This window comes from Ailuropoda melanoleuca, chromosome 14 (genome assembly GCF_002007445.2).
Source record: "Ailuropoda melanoleuca isolate Jingjing chromosome 14, ASM200744v2, whole genome shotgun sequence".
In the NCBI taxonomy this organism is placed as follows: domain Eukaryota; kingdom Metazoa; phylum Chordata; class Mammalia; order Carnivora; family Ursidae; genus Ailuropoda; species Ailuropoda melanoleuca.
Genome location: NC_048231.1, coordinates 28,200,621 through 28,218,035, shown reverse-complemented (window position 1 = coordinate 28,218,035; position 17,415 = coordinate 28,200,621). Strand labels below are relative to the sequence as shown.

General features: G+C 41.8%; 1 long non-coding RNA gene across 2 annotated transcripts in view; it reads left to right on the top strand.

Moving 5' to 3' along the window:
* Positions 1-17,415, top strand: part of LOC117796012 — a 130,542-nt gene that overhangs the window by 69,525 nt on the left and 43,602 nt on the right. The gene's annotated exons all lie outside the window — the stretch shown is intronic.

Below are 17,415 nucleotides of genomic sequence, written 5' to 3'. Positions count from 1 at the left end.
GCTCAAGATCAGCACCAAACAAATGTGCCACTATTTACCACTGTTTAATCTTTGTCTTGGATAACGTGGTCTTTTATCATTAAATAGATCCAAATTTATGGAGTAGGATATGTGACTTTAATTCTTTCGTACTAACTGGGTGTTACAACACTGTATATTTCTGTGGGCACAGGCATAAATCTTCCTTCCAGTGTTAACAGAAAATCAATCATGAGTCCAACTCCATCCTTTTGGGGAGTTCCATGGAAGAGCCACACTATGAATAGGTAAAAGTAAAATTGAAGAGGATGTAATGAGACAGTTCAGAGCAAGGGAAAGACCTTGGACTGGGTAGGCTTGTCAAGAGGGGTTGCCAAAGAACAGACTAGACAAAGGTAAGGAAGTAGGTTTGGCAAAGTCAGCAAGCTCTGCTTGTTGAAAAGACAGTCTGGAAAATACTGGACCAGTTCACACACAGGCAGTCGCAATCCAAGGACAGGTGAACAGCACCCCTTTGGTAAAAAGTTTATTCGCTGTATTTTCTCTGTAGTGGGTCACTGCAGGGTGAAAAAAGGCCACATGATCTCCTGACTGCGAACGCATGCCTTCAGGTATTGCTGCTTGAAGATTCAGGAGGTTCAAGAAGAATAATTAAAATAAAACGCCATTCCATGTCTTGACCTGTGTTCAGTGTGCCAAAAATATAGCCACGAAAAATGCCAGGGTTACACATTTTGTGGTCTCGGAGGAACGTTGTGATCAGCCTTGAGCTGCTCATAAAAAAGAAATACTACCGTGGTCTTATTTGGACCGTGTCTTGAAGATCTTTTAGAGTAGATTTGCAGCTGAAATTTCACCTCGACGAAAAAAAAAAAAGGAAAGAAAAGAAAAAAGAAAGCAAAGCAAAGCTGTGCCTCACTTAAAACATTAGGCATGTCATGCCGGAGTAAAATAATGGAATCAGAAAGAGCAAATGCACCATTGAGATAAAACAGCTGTCTGTTATACTCACCACTTAAGTATAATTCACCTGCTGTTTGTAGGTTATGCTTTAATGGGAAGGAATATTAAGGGAATGAGAAAGAATTTGTTTATTAAATGGAAGCTCTTTGTAAAAAAAAAAATATATATATATATACATATATATATATATATATATATATATATGTACACCCCCCCAACAGAAGCATCTGTTTTAAAAGACGAGGTTCTGGAATGTAAGTGAAAGTATATCCCCCAAGATCCTGCCGCCTGGCATGTGGGAGGAAAGGAGTAAATATAAAACGTGCGGAGCCACTGACGGAACAGACCTTGTGGAGTCCATGTGAGGTGTCGTGGGTGTCACCGCCCAGCTCACTGGTTCTCAAACTTGGATGTCCTTTGGAATCACCTGGGGAGTTTGGGAAAAAAAAAAAAAAGTGGATGCCTGGTTCCACACCCAGAGATTCTGATTTAATTGCTCTGGGCTGTGGCCTGGGCATGGGGATCTTTAAAAGCTCCCCTAAAGACTCATGTACAGCCAAGTTTGAGGACCACTGGCCTAGATGATGACTAATTTCTTTCTCCCCTGGTGTTCTTTGCAGCGAGGGCCATTTACTGTGGCAACTTAGGGTTAGAAGCCTCGGTCCTTCAAGCCAGACTCATAGAGTATTTAACTAAGTCTTCGGTTTGATAGATTCCTCTCTTTAAGGGCTAAAAAGTAACATTCCAGTGTTCTCTTGAAATATGAGCCCTGAGATTTTTTTTTTTTCCCGTCACAGAGGAAAGCGTAAGTGTGTTCTCTCTAAACTTCATAGTAGGCAAAAAGAGAAAAGAAAATGAGTACATCCAGATGCAGGCAAAGTTCCAAGTCCTGAGCCGTTGTTGACCAAGGTATCTTAGGGGATTAAGTCTTGACCCTAATTTGCTGCTGTTAAAAAAAGAAGAAAGGAAGGAAGAAAAAGAAAAGAAATAGAAATATGTTCCTTTTTTTTTAAGATTTTATTTATTTATTTATTTATTTGAGAGAGAGAGAAGGAGCAGGGGGAGGAGCAGAGGGAGAAGCAGACTCCCCACAGAGCAGGGAGCCTGATGCAGGGCTTGATCCCAGGACCCTGAGATCTTGACCTGAATCGAAGGCAGATGCTTAACGTACGGAGCCAGCTAGGTGCCCCTAGAACTACATTCTTGATTATAGGTCAGCAAAGCAGAACCACATACCCCAACTCAAGTGGGAGCTCTTTTCTCCTTTTTGGGATTTCCAGGGAATGCCAGACAGTATGATACAACATAAATAAGAAGAAATGTGGTTTTTAGTTAGTACTTTGCTAAGGATAAGCTTTGACTAAGAATAATTCATTTAACTTTTATGAGATGGATTTTCCAAAGTAGGGGTAATGCTTTCCCTTCTGTCTTCTACTCTGAAATAAGATACACTTTGATGGAGGACATTTAGTTCCCTATAAGCATGTCCCCCCAGACAGTGCATTCTCGAGGAGTGATTGAATGGGAGTCTTGACTTCAACACCAACCGGAGATAAAGTTGGGAAGTCCCGGGGGTGGGGAGTTGGATCCAGGCGAAGCCAAAGCACAAAGCGGGCTTGAGTGGTGCTCCTCAAACGGAATGTGCCCACAAATCTAGAGATGCTGTGAAAATACAGACTCTGATTCAACAGGTGGACAGAGGGGCCCGAGAGAATCCACGTTTCCAGGGGATGCCGATGACGCTGATCCCCGGGTCCCACTTTGAGAGGCGTGGCGGTTCAGAACAGCTCTGTGCTCTGCTGAATGCTTTTCTTAGGGCAGTGGGAAGAGAGTACATCGTGACCCATGAAGACGGGTGTTGTGTAGCTGCTGTCTAAGCAGACAAATGAAGCGCAAACATGAGAATCATTTTGTGTCTTTGAGTTCGTGTGGCCCCAACCTTGTTGTGATCAATGCCTTGTTGTGATCAATGCCTATTTATGTTCTAGACTGGACTGCCCTTTTTACGGATACTAATTTTTACATACTTTCTATTTTCTATATGACCTTCAGGGGAGCCTGAGTATAAAAATTTAGGTTTTTTCCCATTAATTTCCCCCCATTTTTGTTGAATTCTGCCATGTTGGCCTCTCATTTTTCTCTGTGATCCAATCTAACATAGCTCTTGCGTCTTTGTTACCTACATGCATAGCAAGGTCTCTTTTATCTGCTGCCTACAACAGTGATTTTTTTAAAAAAAATCTCTAGATAAGTGCTAGAATGATTCAAGATAATCATCCAGTTGACCTCGTTCTCATTGGGTTACCGGTGGAAATAGTGGGGTAAAAATCGGCCTGCCAACATTGTTATAAATAAGATCCCCTAGTTATATATTTTTTTGCCCAACTGACAGACCTTTGTTTTGCTGCTATAAATCAATGGCTGTGTTGTGTTTCCCTGATCGCTTCATAATGTTCTTACACATTATTTAGGCTTGTAAAGTTTAAGAATAGATGTAATTTCATGTGTTCTAATTTGAACATGGAGTTTGGAAAGGGAGGAGAGTTTTAAAAAAATACGGTTGTGACATGTTTATTGTAAACATGTGACAACGGAACCAGTGATTATGCCGGTGGTGTGTGGATATTGTACCTTGTCAACAGAGAGCTTTTATGTTTGCGGATTTTACGTGGTATTTTCTTTCTTTTAAACAAAAAAAATTAGAACCAATGATGTCTCTGGGAGGACTTTAAACACTTTCCGGTTTAAAATAGTCCTCTAGGGGCACTGGGTGGCTCTGTCGGTGAAGCATCTGCCTTCGGCTCAAGTCATGATCTCAGGGTCCCGGGATTGAGCCCCACGTTGGGCTCCCTGCTCAGTGGGGAGTCTGCTTCTCCCTCTCCCTTTGCCCCTCCTCTTGCTCATGCTCTCTCTCAAATAAATAAATAAATAAATAAATAAAATCTTAAACAAAAATAAATAGTCCCTCTAACTAGGCTTCTTCTTGAAGTTTCCATGGCTTTCTCTCAGAATGGCAGACCTTTTGAAATATTCGCTGATTTTCAGCTGCCACAGTCTGTTGTTTCTCATTCTCTAAGCCAGTGACTCCTGAATATCAGAGTCACCTGAAAGCCGAATGACTACGGGACTGCTGGACTCCACCACCAGAGCTTCCGATTCAGGTGGTGTGAGGTGGCGCCCGAGAACTTGCATTTCTCCCGCGTGGCTGGACGATGCTGATGCTGCTTGCTGGTCCACGCACACCACTTGGAGAACCACTGCAGGTGAAGCCTTGCGAAGTATTGTCTAGAACCAGAGTGTGGGATCTTGTCAGAAACACAGAATCTTAGGTTCCAGCCCGGACTGACTTACGAATCAGAGTCTGCGTGCTTACCCAGGTTCTGTGCGATTTGTGTGCACATTCAAGTTTGCGAAGACCTGCGTTAAGGTATTTGTCACGCCGTTTCCGATGATAGCATTGAGATTTTACGGGCACTGAGGCAAGGGGAAAGAGGAAGTCCTAAAGAAATCGAACTCTTCGGTACTTAGTAAATCTTTCTCACAGCATCTTCTCTGGCAAGCTGAGGTCAACCTGACCATGGTTGAACTTGCTGAGAGGAGTTCAATTCTGTACCATTCCAGAAAGTAGCTTCTAATTATCCCTTTAACTCTAGAGAAAAATGACACGTGTGTTTATTTAAAACCACTTACCTAAAAAGCATCATAATATTTACAAATTGCTTATCATAACAAAGCAAGCGCCAATAATCAGATTCATTCATTGGGGTGTTCTGCCAACAAATTTTGGGAATACTTAAGAGCGCGTAGCAGACAGATGGGCCTAGAGATCTGGGAGACTTGTTAGGGACCAGACCTCTGCAGGTTTTTCTTCACCTTTCTTTCCTTTTTTTTTTAATTTTTAAATTTTTGGGTAATTTCTACACCCAACGTGGGGCTTGAACTTACAACCCCGAGACCAAGAGTTGGCTGCTCTACCAACTGAGCCAGCCGGGTGCTTCTCTTTACCACAGCCTCAGGACTATGTAGTAAACCCTGACGTTGGTAATGATAATCTTGAGACATTGTTTAATCCAGTGGAAAGTAAACAACAACAAGAAAAGTTTTTCTGGAATATTCAGTTATTCAGAACCAAAAGAGCTCCCTTCCTGAATAAATGAAGAGTCTAAGGTATTTTTTCTTTCAATTTGATTAAATGACAAACCTTTGGAATTCTTAGGTGTTACTTCCTTAAAAGAGGAAAGTAGTCTCTGACATTGGCAAATATATTTTTTTGCCCCAGTTTTCCAGTAATTACAAGTGAAAAAAAGAGGAGTAGAGGGAAAGGGAAGCAGTACGGAAAGACCAGAAAAGCATCTAGACTTTGCAAACATTTTTCGTATTCTTTAGTTGTAAGTAATGCCACAAAGAAAACAGGGTACATCTTCCTGACCTATCTCTTTAACATGAAGATTTGTGGTGGGAAGTGTTACACGATCTAACTAGTAATTAACGTTAAACATTATGTTTATATTAAAACAAATACAAACCATTTGTGAACTAGGAAGTAACGTGTACAGATTTTTAAGATACAGTGTGAGAGGGGCGTCTGGGTGGTTTGGTCAGTTAAGCATCCAACTCTTGGTTTTGGCTCAGGTCATGATCTCATGGTCGTGAGATAGAACCCCTCTGTCAGGCTCTGCGCTGGGCGTGGAGCCTGCTTAAGAGTCTCTCTCTCCCTCTCCCTCTGCCCATCCCTCCCTCCCTCCCTCCCTCTCAAAAAAAAAAGTTATAGCGTGAGACTTAAAGAAATTTGGTTTTGGTGGCTGGCTGCTGTGGGGGTTGTGTCCCCAGATCCCTAGAGGTTTATTCGTTTTCTTCTATATGGATTCTTTGGTGGGAAACTTTAAGAAGCATGTCTTAAGATATCAGGTAATCTTTTTATTTATTTTTTTTTTAAGATTTTTTATTTATTTATTAGACAGAGATAGAGACAGCCAGCGAGAGAGGGAACACAAGCAGGGGGAGTGGGAGAGGAAGAAGCAGGCTCATAGCTGAGGAGCCTAACGTGGGGCTCGATCCCATAACGCCGGGATCACGCCCTGAGCTGAAGGCAGACGCTTAACCGCTGTGCCACCCAGGCGCCCCCAGGTAATCTTTTTAAAAAATGCCTTTATTGAGGTGTACTTGATATATAATACGTTACACATATTTAGAGTGTGCAGTTTGATAACTTTTGACGTATGTATACACCTGTGAAACCGTCCTTACAATCAAGATAATGAAGATACCTGTCACCTGCAAAAGCTTCTTCCTTCTCCTTTGTAATCTCCCCTTTCATCCCTCCCCACCGTCTATCAAATAGGCAAGCGACCTCTAATCTGCCATCTGTCACGATAGATTACTTTGCACTGTCTACAATTTTATATAAGTGCAATCATACAGTACGTACTTTTGGAGGGAGCGTGTCTGGCTTCTTTCATTCAGTGTAATGACTTTTAGATTCATCCATGTATGTAAGATGTATACATGAGTGTAGTATGTATTAACCCTTCAGTCCTCTTTATTGCTGGGTAGTATTCCATTGCATGGATATATCACACTTTGTTTTCTCATTCACCTTTTGATGGACATTTGTTTTTTGTCGTTGTTGTTGTTTTTAAAGATTTATTAATTTGAGAGAGAGAGAGTGTGTGTACAAATGGGGAGGAGGGGCAGAGGGAGAAGCAGACTCCCCGCTGAGCAGGGAGCCCGATGTGGGGCTGGATCCCACGACTCTGAGATCATGACCTGAGCTGAAGGCAGATGCTTAACCAACTGAGCAACCCAGACGCCCCTTGATGGACATTTGAGTTGTTTCCAGTCTATGGCTGCCAGAAACAAAGTTGCTGTGAACATTGGTGTACAAATATACGTATGGTCATAGGCTTTCATTCCTCTTGGGTAAATGCCTAAGATGGGAATGTTTAATTTTTAAGAACCTGCCAAAATGTTTCCCAAATTATTTGTACCATTTTACATTCTCACCAGCAACATGAGAGCTCCAGTGGCTTCACGTTTTTGCTAAAATTTGGTATGATCTTTATACATTTTAGCCATTCTACTAGCTGGGTAGTAGATGCATTTCATTTGCAAATGCAAATTTCATTTGCATTTCCCTACTGACTCATGTGGTTAAGCATCTTCCTGGGTTCTTCTTTGCCATCAGTACATCTTCTTTAGTGAAATGTCTGTTAAAGTCTTTGCCCATTATACTGTTGGGTTGGTTATCTACTCATTATTGAGTTTTGAGAGTTTTAAAAAAATGTATTTAAGATATAAATTCTTTGTCAGATATGTGATACGCAGATATTTTATCACAGTCTCTGACTCATGTTTTCATTTTTTGACCATGTCTTTGGAAGAACAGATATTTTTAATTTTGAAATTTATTCATTATTCCCTTTGTGGATTGCACTTTTGGTGTTATATCTAAGAGGTATTGGCTTAACATATTTTTTCTTTTGTTTTTCTCTAAAAGCTGTATAGTTTTACATTTAGCTCGTGGTCCATTTTGAATTAATTTTTGTATATGGTGCAAGGTATGTATTGAAGTTCATTTTTTAAATATATAGATTTCAGATTGTTCCAGAACCATTTGTTGAAACAAACTTCTTTCTCTACTAAATTACTTTTTTACCTTTGTTTAAAATTAATTGACCAAATATGTGTGTCTGTTTCCAGACTATCTATTTTGTTGTATTGATCTATCTTTTAAAAAAATATTTATTTTTAAGTAATCTGTACATCCAACATGGTGCTTGAACTCATGACCACAAGATCAAGAGTTGCACACTCTTCTGACTGAACCAGTCAGGCACCCCACCTCCCACCTCTAAAAAAAATAGAAGTGGTGAGATAAAATCTTGCCTTGTTCCTGATCGTAGGAGAAAAGCACTCAGTCTTGTAAATATGATGGTAGCTGTGGAGTTAGGGTTTGTTTTCTCCTCTTTTTCATAGATGCTCTTTATTAAGCTGAGGAGACTCCTTTCTATTCCTAGTTTGCTGATAGATTTTACCAACAAGAGATACTGGATTTTGTCAAATGCTTTTTTCGTGTTTACTGAGATGATCATATGACTTCATTTTTAGTTGTTACTATGGTGAATTATATTGATTCTTCTAATGTTAAATCAACCCTGCACTCCCAGAATAAGCTCCACTCTGTCTTATCTTTTACATTTATTAGATTTGATTGATTCAACTTTTTTTTTGTTAAGATTTTTTGTATGTGTATTCCTGAAAGATATTGGTCTTTAGTTTTCTTTCCTTGTATATCTTTGTCTAGTCTTGGTACTGGAGTGATCCTGGTCTCATAGAATAAAGTGGAGAACATTCTCCCTTCTTCAATTTCCTGGAAGTTTTGTGTATAGTATTATTTTTATTTTAAATGTTGGGTAGAATTCACCACTGAAACTATCTGGGCTTGCAGTTTTTGAAAGGAAATTTTTAGCTACAAGTTCAAATTTACTAATAGATGTAAGCTTATTCAGATTATATATTTCTTTTTCATTGGTCTTTGTTAATTTGTGTCTTTCAGGGAATTTGTCCACTAAATTATTGAGTGTATTGGCATAAAATTGTTCCTACTGTCCACTCATTATACTTTTAATACCTACAGCCTTTAGTAACATCATTTCTTATTCCTGATATTGGTAATATGTTTTTTTCTTCCTTTTTTCCTGATAATACCGATCAGAGATTTAGCAGTTCTACTGACCTTCTGAAAGAACTAGCTTTTGGTTTCATTGACATTTCCCTATTTTTTGGTTTTTTTTCCTATTTAATTGATATTTTTTCTCTATTATTTCCTTTCTCCTATTTGCTTTGGGTTTTTCTGGTTTCTTAAGGTAGAAGACACTGGAGTTATTGATTTGGGACCTTCCTTCTTGTTTGATATACGCACTTAGTGTTGTACATTTTCCTCTTACCCTGCTTTAGCAGTGCCCTTCAAATTGTAATATGTTGTTTTTATTTTCATTCAGTTCAAACTACTTTCTCATTTTCCTCTTGATTTCTTCTTTGACTCATGGGTTATTTAGAGATGTGTTATTTATTTTTCAGTTATTTGGGAATTTCTCAAATATCATTCTGTTATTGATTTCTAATTTAATTCCATTATGGTCAGAGAACACATTTGTATAACTTAAATCCTTTTATATTTACTGATATGTTTGATGGCTCTGAATGTGATCTATCTTGGTAAATGTTTCCTGTGCACTTGAATGGGTAGTGTTCTGTTGTTGGGTCTAGTGTTCTTGACGTTACAACAATTTTGTTGATAGTATTGTTCAAGTCTCCTATCTTTCCTGATTTTCTGTCTACTTACTCTATCAGTTATTGAGAAAAGGTTGCTGAGATCTCTAATTGTGGATTTGTCTATTTTTCCTTACAGTTCTATCACTTTTCTTCATGTCTTTTAAAGTTCTCTTACCAGGTGTCTAAATATTTAGGGTTGTTATGTCCTCTTGATTAATTGACCCCTCTAGATGAAATTATTCCCTTTACCTTGGTAATATTCTGTAATTTAAAATCTTTGTTTGCTATTAATACAGCCGTTCTAGCTGTCTTTAGATTAATGCTGGTATAGTACATGTCTTTATATTTGTGACTTGGTGGTTCAAGTGGTTTCCTTGTAAGCAGCATGTGGTTTAATCCTGCTTTTTCTCATTTGACAATCTTTGTCTCTTAATTGGGATATTTAGACTATTTACATATAATATAATTATTGATTTGGTTGAGTTTAAACCTATCACTTAATATTTGTTTCATGTTTGTTTAATCTGTTCTTCATTACTCTTTCTTTTCCGCTTCCCTTTAGAGTGATCATTCCTTTTTGATTCTGTTTTACTGTTTTTATTTACTTGATAGCTATATCTCTTTGTATTATTTTAGTAGTCACTTTGGCATTTGTAGTGTACATCGTTGTCAAGGTCAACCTTCAAGTTATATTATACTAGTTACTGTATAGTATAAGACTCTTTAAAAGAGTACATTGCTACTTCTTTAGCCCTGGCCTTTGTGCTATTGTTGTCTTATCCTTTATTACTTCTTTATTTGTTATAAACCCCACCATTCATTGTTAGTTTTTTTCTTTCTTTATTTATTTAAAAAAAATTTTTTTTTAAGATTTTATTTATTTGACAGAGAGTGAGACAGTGAGAGAGGGAACACAAGCAGGGGGAGTGGAAGAGGGAGAAGCAGGCTTCCCGCTGAGCAAGGAGCCTGATGTGGGGCTCGATCCCAGGACTCTGGGATCATGACCTGAGCCGAAGGCAGCCGTTTAATGGCTGAGCCACCCAGGCGCCCCAGTATTTTTGGTTTTTTTGGTTTTTTTTTAAAGATTTTATTTATTTATTCGACAGAGATAGAGACAGCCAGCGAGAGAGGGAACACAAGCAGGGGGAGTGGGAGAGGAAGAAGCAGGCTCATAGCAGAGGAGCCCGACGTGGGGCTCGATCCCATAACGCTGGGATCACGCCCTGAGCCGAAGGCAGACGCTTTAACCGCTGTGCCACCCAGGCGCCCCTATTTTTGTTTTAAACAATAAGTTGCCTTTTAAAGAGATTTAAATAATAAAGAAATGGTCTTTTATATTCATCTACGTAGTTATCATTTCTGGTGGTTTTTATTCTTTTGTGTATATCCAGAGTTCCATCTCGTATCACTTTCCCTCTGCCTGAATGGCTTCCTTTAACATTTCTTACAGTGCTGGTTGCTGGCAGTGAGTTCTTTTAGTTTTCGTATGTCTGAAAAAGTATTTATTTCACTTTGTTTTTAAAAGCTATTTTCACTGGATATAAAATTCAAATTTGACTGGGTTTTTTTTTTTTTTCTTTTCGCACTTGGAAGATGTGGCTCCACTGTCCTGCAACTTGCATTGTTTCTGATGAGAAATCTACTGTCATCCTTCTGTCCCCAATGTGTTTTCCACCCCTTCTGGGTACATCCACCATGTTGTTGTTGTTGTTTTTAATCCCTTTTTTCCCCCAAAAGTTTGACTATGATGTGCCCAGGCATGGCTTTCTTTATATGTCCCTTGTTTGGTGTTTTCAGATCTACTTAAACATGAAAACATATGTCTCTTTTTTAATTAAGTGTTTTATTTTAATTCCAGTATTGTTAACATACGGTGTTATATCAGTTTCCGGTGTACGATATAGTGATTCATCAGTTCTGCACGTTACTCAGCGCTCATTGTGATAAGCATGCTCTTTAATCCCCTTCATCTCTTTCACCCATCCCCCACCCACCTGAAAATTTATGTCTTTAACAAAATTTGAGAAATCGTATCTTCAGATAATCTTTGTGCCTCATTCTTTCTCTCTCCTGTTCTCTCTTCTCCTTCTTATACTTTAATTGCTAAACATGGACAGATAGTCTCGTAGGTCTCCAAGGTTCTCATTTTTTCCGGTCTTCATTTTTCTCTGTTCTATCGACTGAATAAGTCTGTTTTGTCTTTGAGTTTATAGATTGTTTTCCATTCTTTCTATTCTGCTCTTAAGCCTATTCAGGAGATTTTTACATTTCAGATTTTAATTTTTCATTTGGTTCTTGTCATTATGAGTGTATTTTGTTTGTCATGTGTATTGATTTTTGTGCTGAGGTATCAGGTGCATAGTTTTAATAGGCTTTTAAAATCCTTGTCGGTAAATTCTAATGTGTGTCATCTTGGGGTCAGTCTTTTTGATTGCTTTTGAGTTTTCTCTTGAGTACAGGCTGTATTTTCTTGTTTCTTCACATGTCTAGACATTTTAGATTATAACCCAGATGTTGTGAATGATATATTGTAGAGACTCTGGACTCTGTTATTTTTTTTTTAAAGATTTATTTATTTATTTGTGAGAGAGAGAGCGAGCAAGAGAGCACGCACTTGCCTGAGTGGCAGGGAGGGGCAGAGAGAGAGAGGGGGAGAGAGAAAGAAAACCTCAAGCCAGCTCCACGCTGAGTATGGAGCCTGACGCAGGGCTGTCTCATGACCCTGAGATCGTGACCTGAGCCAAAACCAAGAGTTGAATGCTTAACCAACTGAGCCACCCAGGTGCCCCTGGATTCTGTTATTCTTAAAAAATATTGATTTGTCTTGTTTTGTGTCCTTAGGCAGTTATCTTGAGTTCGCTGTAATTCCAGCCCTTGTCTTTTTTGTGGTTGGGCAGCAACTAAATCTCTTTACTTTTTGTGTAGCCTTAGGTTATCTTCTTGTAATCTTCCCCACACAGATGGTTACAGATTGAGACAGAGTTTTTACACAAGACTTGGGGCTTCCTTCTCTCAGGCTCTTTCCTTCCTGGGATTTTACCCCTCACTTTATAGCTGCTGTGTTTGCCCTGGACTCTGCCTTCTGGTTCTTCCAGCCAGTACCTTGGGTGTTCTAGCTATGTTTTAAGAGCCCCATGTGGCACTGATTCTTTTTTTCTTAAAAAACATAAAATCCACCCATCACCTTTCCCTTCGTTCGAGTGTAGACTCCCTATAGTTTTTGCTTCTTACTGCATTCAGGTAGTATTTTTATTTGTTTCTTTGCTCATTTGTTTGGTTTTAAAATCTAAGGTCAGTAGTCGTTATTTTCTTTTCTTTTTTTTTAAGATTTTTTATTTATTTATGCGACAGAGATAGAGACAGCCAGAGAGAGAGGGAACACAAGCAGGGGGAGTGGGAGAGGAAGAAGCAGGCTCATAGCGGAGGAGCCTGATGTGGGGCTCAATCCCATAACGCCGGGATCACGCCCTGAGCCGAAGGCAGACGCTTAACCGCTGCGCCACCCACGCGCCCCAGTAGTTGTTAATTTCAAAGGGATTGCTCTGTTAGAAACTACTTCGCTATTCCAAAAAGCAAAACCCTCCTCTTTCCTGAATTTTTAAAGCTCTGTCCCTGGTTCTAGGTTCTTACATCTCCCTTGGCTTCACCCCTACAGTGACGACATTGCTGCCTCCCTCCTACCCTGAGCAGTTCCAGTCTTGACTCCTGCTCTTCCTTGAGGGATTGTGTGCCTAGTGTCTCCATTCCCCTTGGTCTCAGCACCTCAGGGCAGGCTTTATCCCTTTACCCCTGACTTTCTGGCATCAGGCTCTCCGCCTCCAAACCGCCTTCAGCACCTTCAGCCAGAACGTCGTAAACACCACCTTCACAATTTCTGCCTCACTCTGACGGCTCCAGCGGACCGCTGCCGCCCATAATGGCGGTCTCCTCACTCATAGATGGTGATATGTCAGTACTTCTGGAAGCCGGTTGCCCTTGCATTCTTTTTCACCCCTTTCTCTATAATTTTCTAGCTTTCCTGAGGGTCAGGGAGGCAGAATGAGTGGCAGTATGTCACCTCAGCTGCCAACTAGAGCTGCGCTCCCAGCATTAGCACACACACCTCAGAACTTCAGGGAAGAGAAGAACGTGGTTTTTCTTTCAGGTGTATTGGCATCCTGTGGCTTGCCCTAGAGCACCACAGGCATCCCCAGTTGGGCTCAGTCCACCTGTCTGGCCTCAGTTACCCCTCCAGCTTCACTGTTTCCTCTAGCTTGGCCCACCTTCCCTTTCAGCAGGCCAGCCATGCTCATTCACATCTCTGTGGATGACTGCTTGGGATGAGCTCATTCCAGTTCTTGTTTCTTTTCTTATACAAGCTCTTCCCCGATTGCCAATGACTCTAAGTCATCTATCCCTACGCTTGGCCTTTCCATTTATATTTTTGAATTAACGAGGTTTTATTACAAGTAACAGAGACCCCTTCGAACAAGCTTAGTTTTTCTTGGAATGGGGGAACATTTATTATAAGGAGACCTGGGTGTCTGACTTGTCATTTTCCATTTTCTGAATCCGATTCTCTCTTCCTGAGAAGATAATCTGATTGGCTGGGCTTGGGTCAGGTCTGTGCTGCACCTCCAATCAGTCTAGGCTGCAGAGCACAGTGCCCTGGTTATAAACATGGCAGCCTGGTGTAGAGCATTTGAGGGCCCTGGGGGCTGATCAAGGAAGAAGATACGCCCTTGAGGTGGCAGTAGTATACACAAGCTTTGGTGGGCAATACTTAGGCAGGTTTTCCTGGGGTTGCAGGGGGGATGCCCCTGAGAGCAGGAGTCTGTCCAGAGACTTTAGCAGGAGGGTTGAGGAGGAGAGGGTCACTCCAGGGAGATGGTAATTGGAGAGGGCCTCACGTGGGTCCCAGTGATGTTGCTCACCAGCTTGTCGGGGAGGGTCTAGGTCAGGGAGCTCCGAAGGGCAGTGGTGACCTAGGGGCTTACAACCACAAGGTTCTATCTTATCAATGGCTAGCAGATGCTGGGTGTGGTTTTGTAAGGTATGTAAAACAGGCAGGCTTTAAATAGCTAAAAATCCGCTTGTCCAGGCTATTAAAAAATTAATTGGTTGTGCAAAAATTTGCGTTTGGCACCAGCAGACTTTTGAGCTAACAGGTCTCAGAGTGCGGTGAAGAAATAGACAACCTAGGGGTCAATACACCTGGGTCATCCTTGGCTCATTTGTTGAACATCCAGACTCATCTCTGTTGATCATCGTATTTGGGAGGATAGACGGCAGAAGAACAGCTTCCCAAGTAAGTAGGGGCTCCTACAACGTTCTTCCGGCTCTTGTCACAGTTGTCTCTGCACTATAGATGTTGGGGTGCGTACCATCTCCTGTAAGCTCGTTCGGGTATTAGCTGGATATTAGTTAAAATAACCTATACCTTATTGCACATGGTAAATGTGAAATCCTGTTTGCTGAATGAACGAACAGATGAATGAATGAATGCTATTCTTCTTTCTGAAATACCCCCTGTCTGATATCCACGTGTATAAGGTCATATCCCTTGTGGGGCTTTCCCTGACTGGTCTTAGGTTTTTTTCTCTTCTAGGCCCCTCTGTATCACCCCTTTGATACATGCCATCTTGTGTGGTTGTGTTTGCGCCCCCACTGAGATCATAAACGTCTCAAAGGCGTGAAACTGACATGCATCTCTTTAATCTTTCACCTTGTTAGAGCGGTGCCCTGCCCAGGGAGTGAGGAACACTAACCCATCTGGTTGGGGTGCATGCTAGGTAGAGGACCTAGTCATCATGCGAGTGGGAAGAGTGGAGTCTGAAACTATAGTCCTGTTTCAGGGAAGCCTTGGTGGTGGCCAAATGTGACTCATCCTAGAGAATCAGCACAAACAGGAGGTCAAGTGATAAAATCAGTGCCGGGGAGAGTGTAGAGGAGAGCCGGCCGGGGTCTGTGGATCGGTGAGCAGTTCCAGGCTGAGACTAGGAACAGGGAATGCTGGCCCGAGTGTCTTTTCTGCAGAGTGCCTGCTTTGCAGAGCTACTGGAAACCTGATACTTGGTGCCCCACGCCGAGCTTCGCGTGCACGAGGAGGCCACTAAATATTGTTGTAGGTCCCCGAGCCCTCAGTGATATTTTAATCACGGGAGTCAGAATGGATGTCACAGCAGAAAGACAAGTTATTGGATATAGAACACTAAGCGTGTGTTCATCCTCGAAATTTCGTTTGCTTATTACGTCTCCACCTTAGAAGAGTGGAAGCATGCATTTCCATCTGGCCTCTGTAAGGATATAAAAGATTAAAGCAACAGAGAGAGCAGAGAGAGAAGGAACTGTAGCCAGATTCCATTTTCCTAAAGCTCAGAGGCCCTGAAGCATTTATCTGCACAGATAGCCATCTCTGGACGCAGTGTCTGCACACAAATAAAATACCCTTCTGTGTGTAGGTGCTTCACAGACAATAATGCCGTGCGCTCTGCCTCCCCCAAGATGCACAACGTGGGGTGAAATCAACTCTTAATCTGTAACAAGTGGTTCCTTAATTTGGACAATTTGGATGCTGTGTTTTTGTTCATGCCCAGTGGCGTTTTGAAAACCCTGCAGCCATTTCCAGGGGTGTAGGCTTTTGCCCGGCACTCTGGCAGCGATGAGCGTACCTGCTCCTGGGTCCCGGAGGCCACCACGCTGTCACAGTGATGGCCCCTGCCATGCTCCTCAGGTACCCCGGGCTGCCGCCTTGGTTTCTGTGGCACTTTGGCACCCTTGGCATTCATGACCCGGCCGTCTCAAAAGCGAACCTTGAACTTGTCGCCGCACGTGCTATTTGAACAGTTAGGCGCGTGCGAAGAATGCATTCTGACTGGTTGCTTTCAGCCTAAATGGCCTTCACTGTATTCGAAGCACTTTGGAAAAGTAAAACCTAATACCTCTCTAAATGACAGCGTGTGCTGTACGTTGACAATGGTGACCTTCTTCTTAGTGGCTGTAAATCCTGGAAGAAATCTTTTTCTGCCCTTATCCAAAGAGGATTGTCGATCCGGAACTGGCCTTTTCAGAATAACACGGAATAACGCTCAACTGTGAATGTTTCGGCATCTCTGTGCTGTCGAAACAACAAACAGATGACGATTGATTCCACTCATGGACCTCTCTTCTTTTACGGAGAGCGCAACAGATAGATACATGGGAAGCACTGAATAAAGGGAAGCTACTAGAATGGCAAAATGCACAGATGGAGTGGGGACTATAAAATTCCTCGAAAGCGCAAGCTGAATGTGTGATGAACTAAAATTAAATGTAGTTGTTCTAGGCAGTGTGAGTAGTGGAAAGAGGGCTGTCCTGACAATCGGCGCAAGCTCCGTTCCTCGCAACTTACGTGACCTTGACCAACCCCTTTGGGCCCCGGTTTCCGTATCCATAAAGTCTGGTCACAGCAGATGCTGTCCATGTCCAGGGTTTAAGGATCTTGCTCTGAGATTGTGTGGTAAGGAACATTCTTTGGCTGTTTAATTGCACTTAATTGAGGTAACATTGCTGTTGTCCCAGAATGTGATTTACACAGAGGTTCGCCCCAGGGAGGAGGGGAGGACAGCCATGAGCTTATACTGGCAGATGTTAAGGTCTCAAGTCTGATTGATGCTGAGGCCAAGGGCAAATCCATTTACAATAGCCAGCTCCCTTTGAGACCCGCAGCAGAAAAGCACAGTGAGGTGCTGAATGTGGCTGCATTGTTCCCCAGCGGCAGCTCTAGCCCTGTAGGATGGGAACGGAGCGCTTGGTTACAGGCTGTCCCTTCTTCACCCTCTTCTTCCCTCACTCACCGCTTTTCTCCTTTTCTAGCATCTTCTCCTCTGTTCTGCCTGGGCTAGTTATTATCTTGTCTTCCATGGTCAGCGTCCTCACCTGGTTCTCCAGCAATCCTTCCACAATCGCTGGAGGAAACAAAGATAAAGCCATGTACCCTCCCTTCTGGTTCATATGGAAATGCTACCAACTTTTCCCTAAGTGGAGGGGTGTGTGTGTGAGAGACAGAGAGAGAGAGGCAGGGAGAGAGAGGAGGGAATGAAAGAGTAGGAGATCATTATAGTTGGGCTAACAGAGGGTAAGGTTTTGAGATAAAGAAACAAACTTGAAATGGTGTATTGGAGCCAGCATTAGACAGCACGGAAGCTGCATTTGGGACGTAGGGGTTGGGGAGGCTGTAAC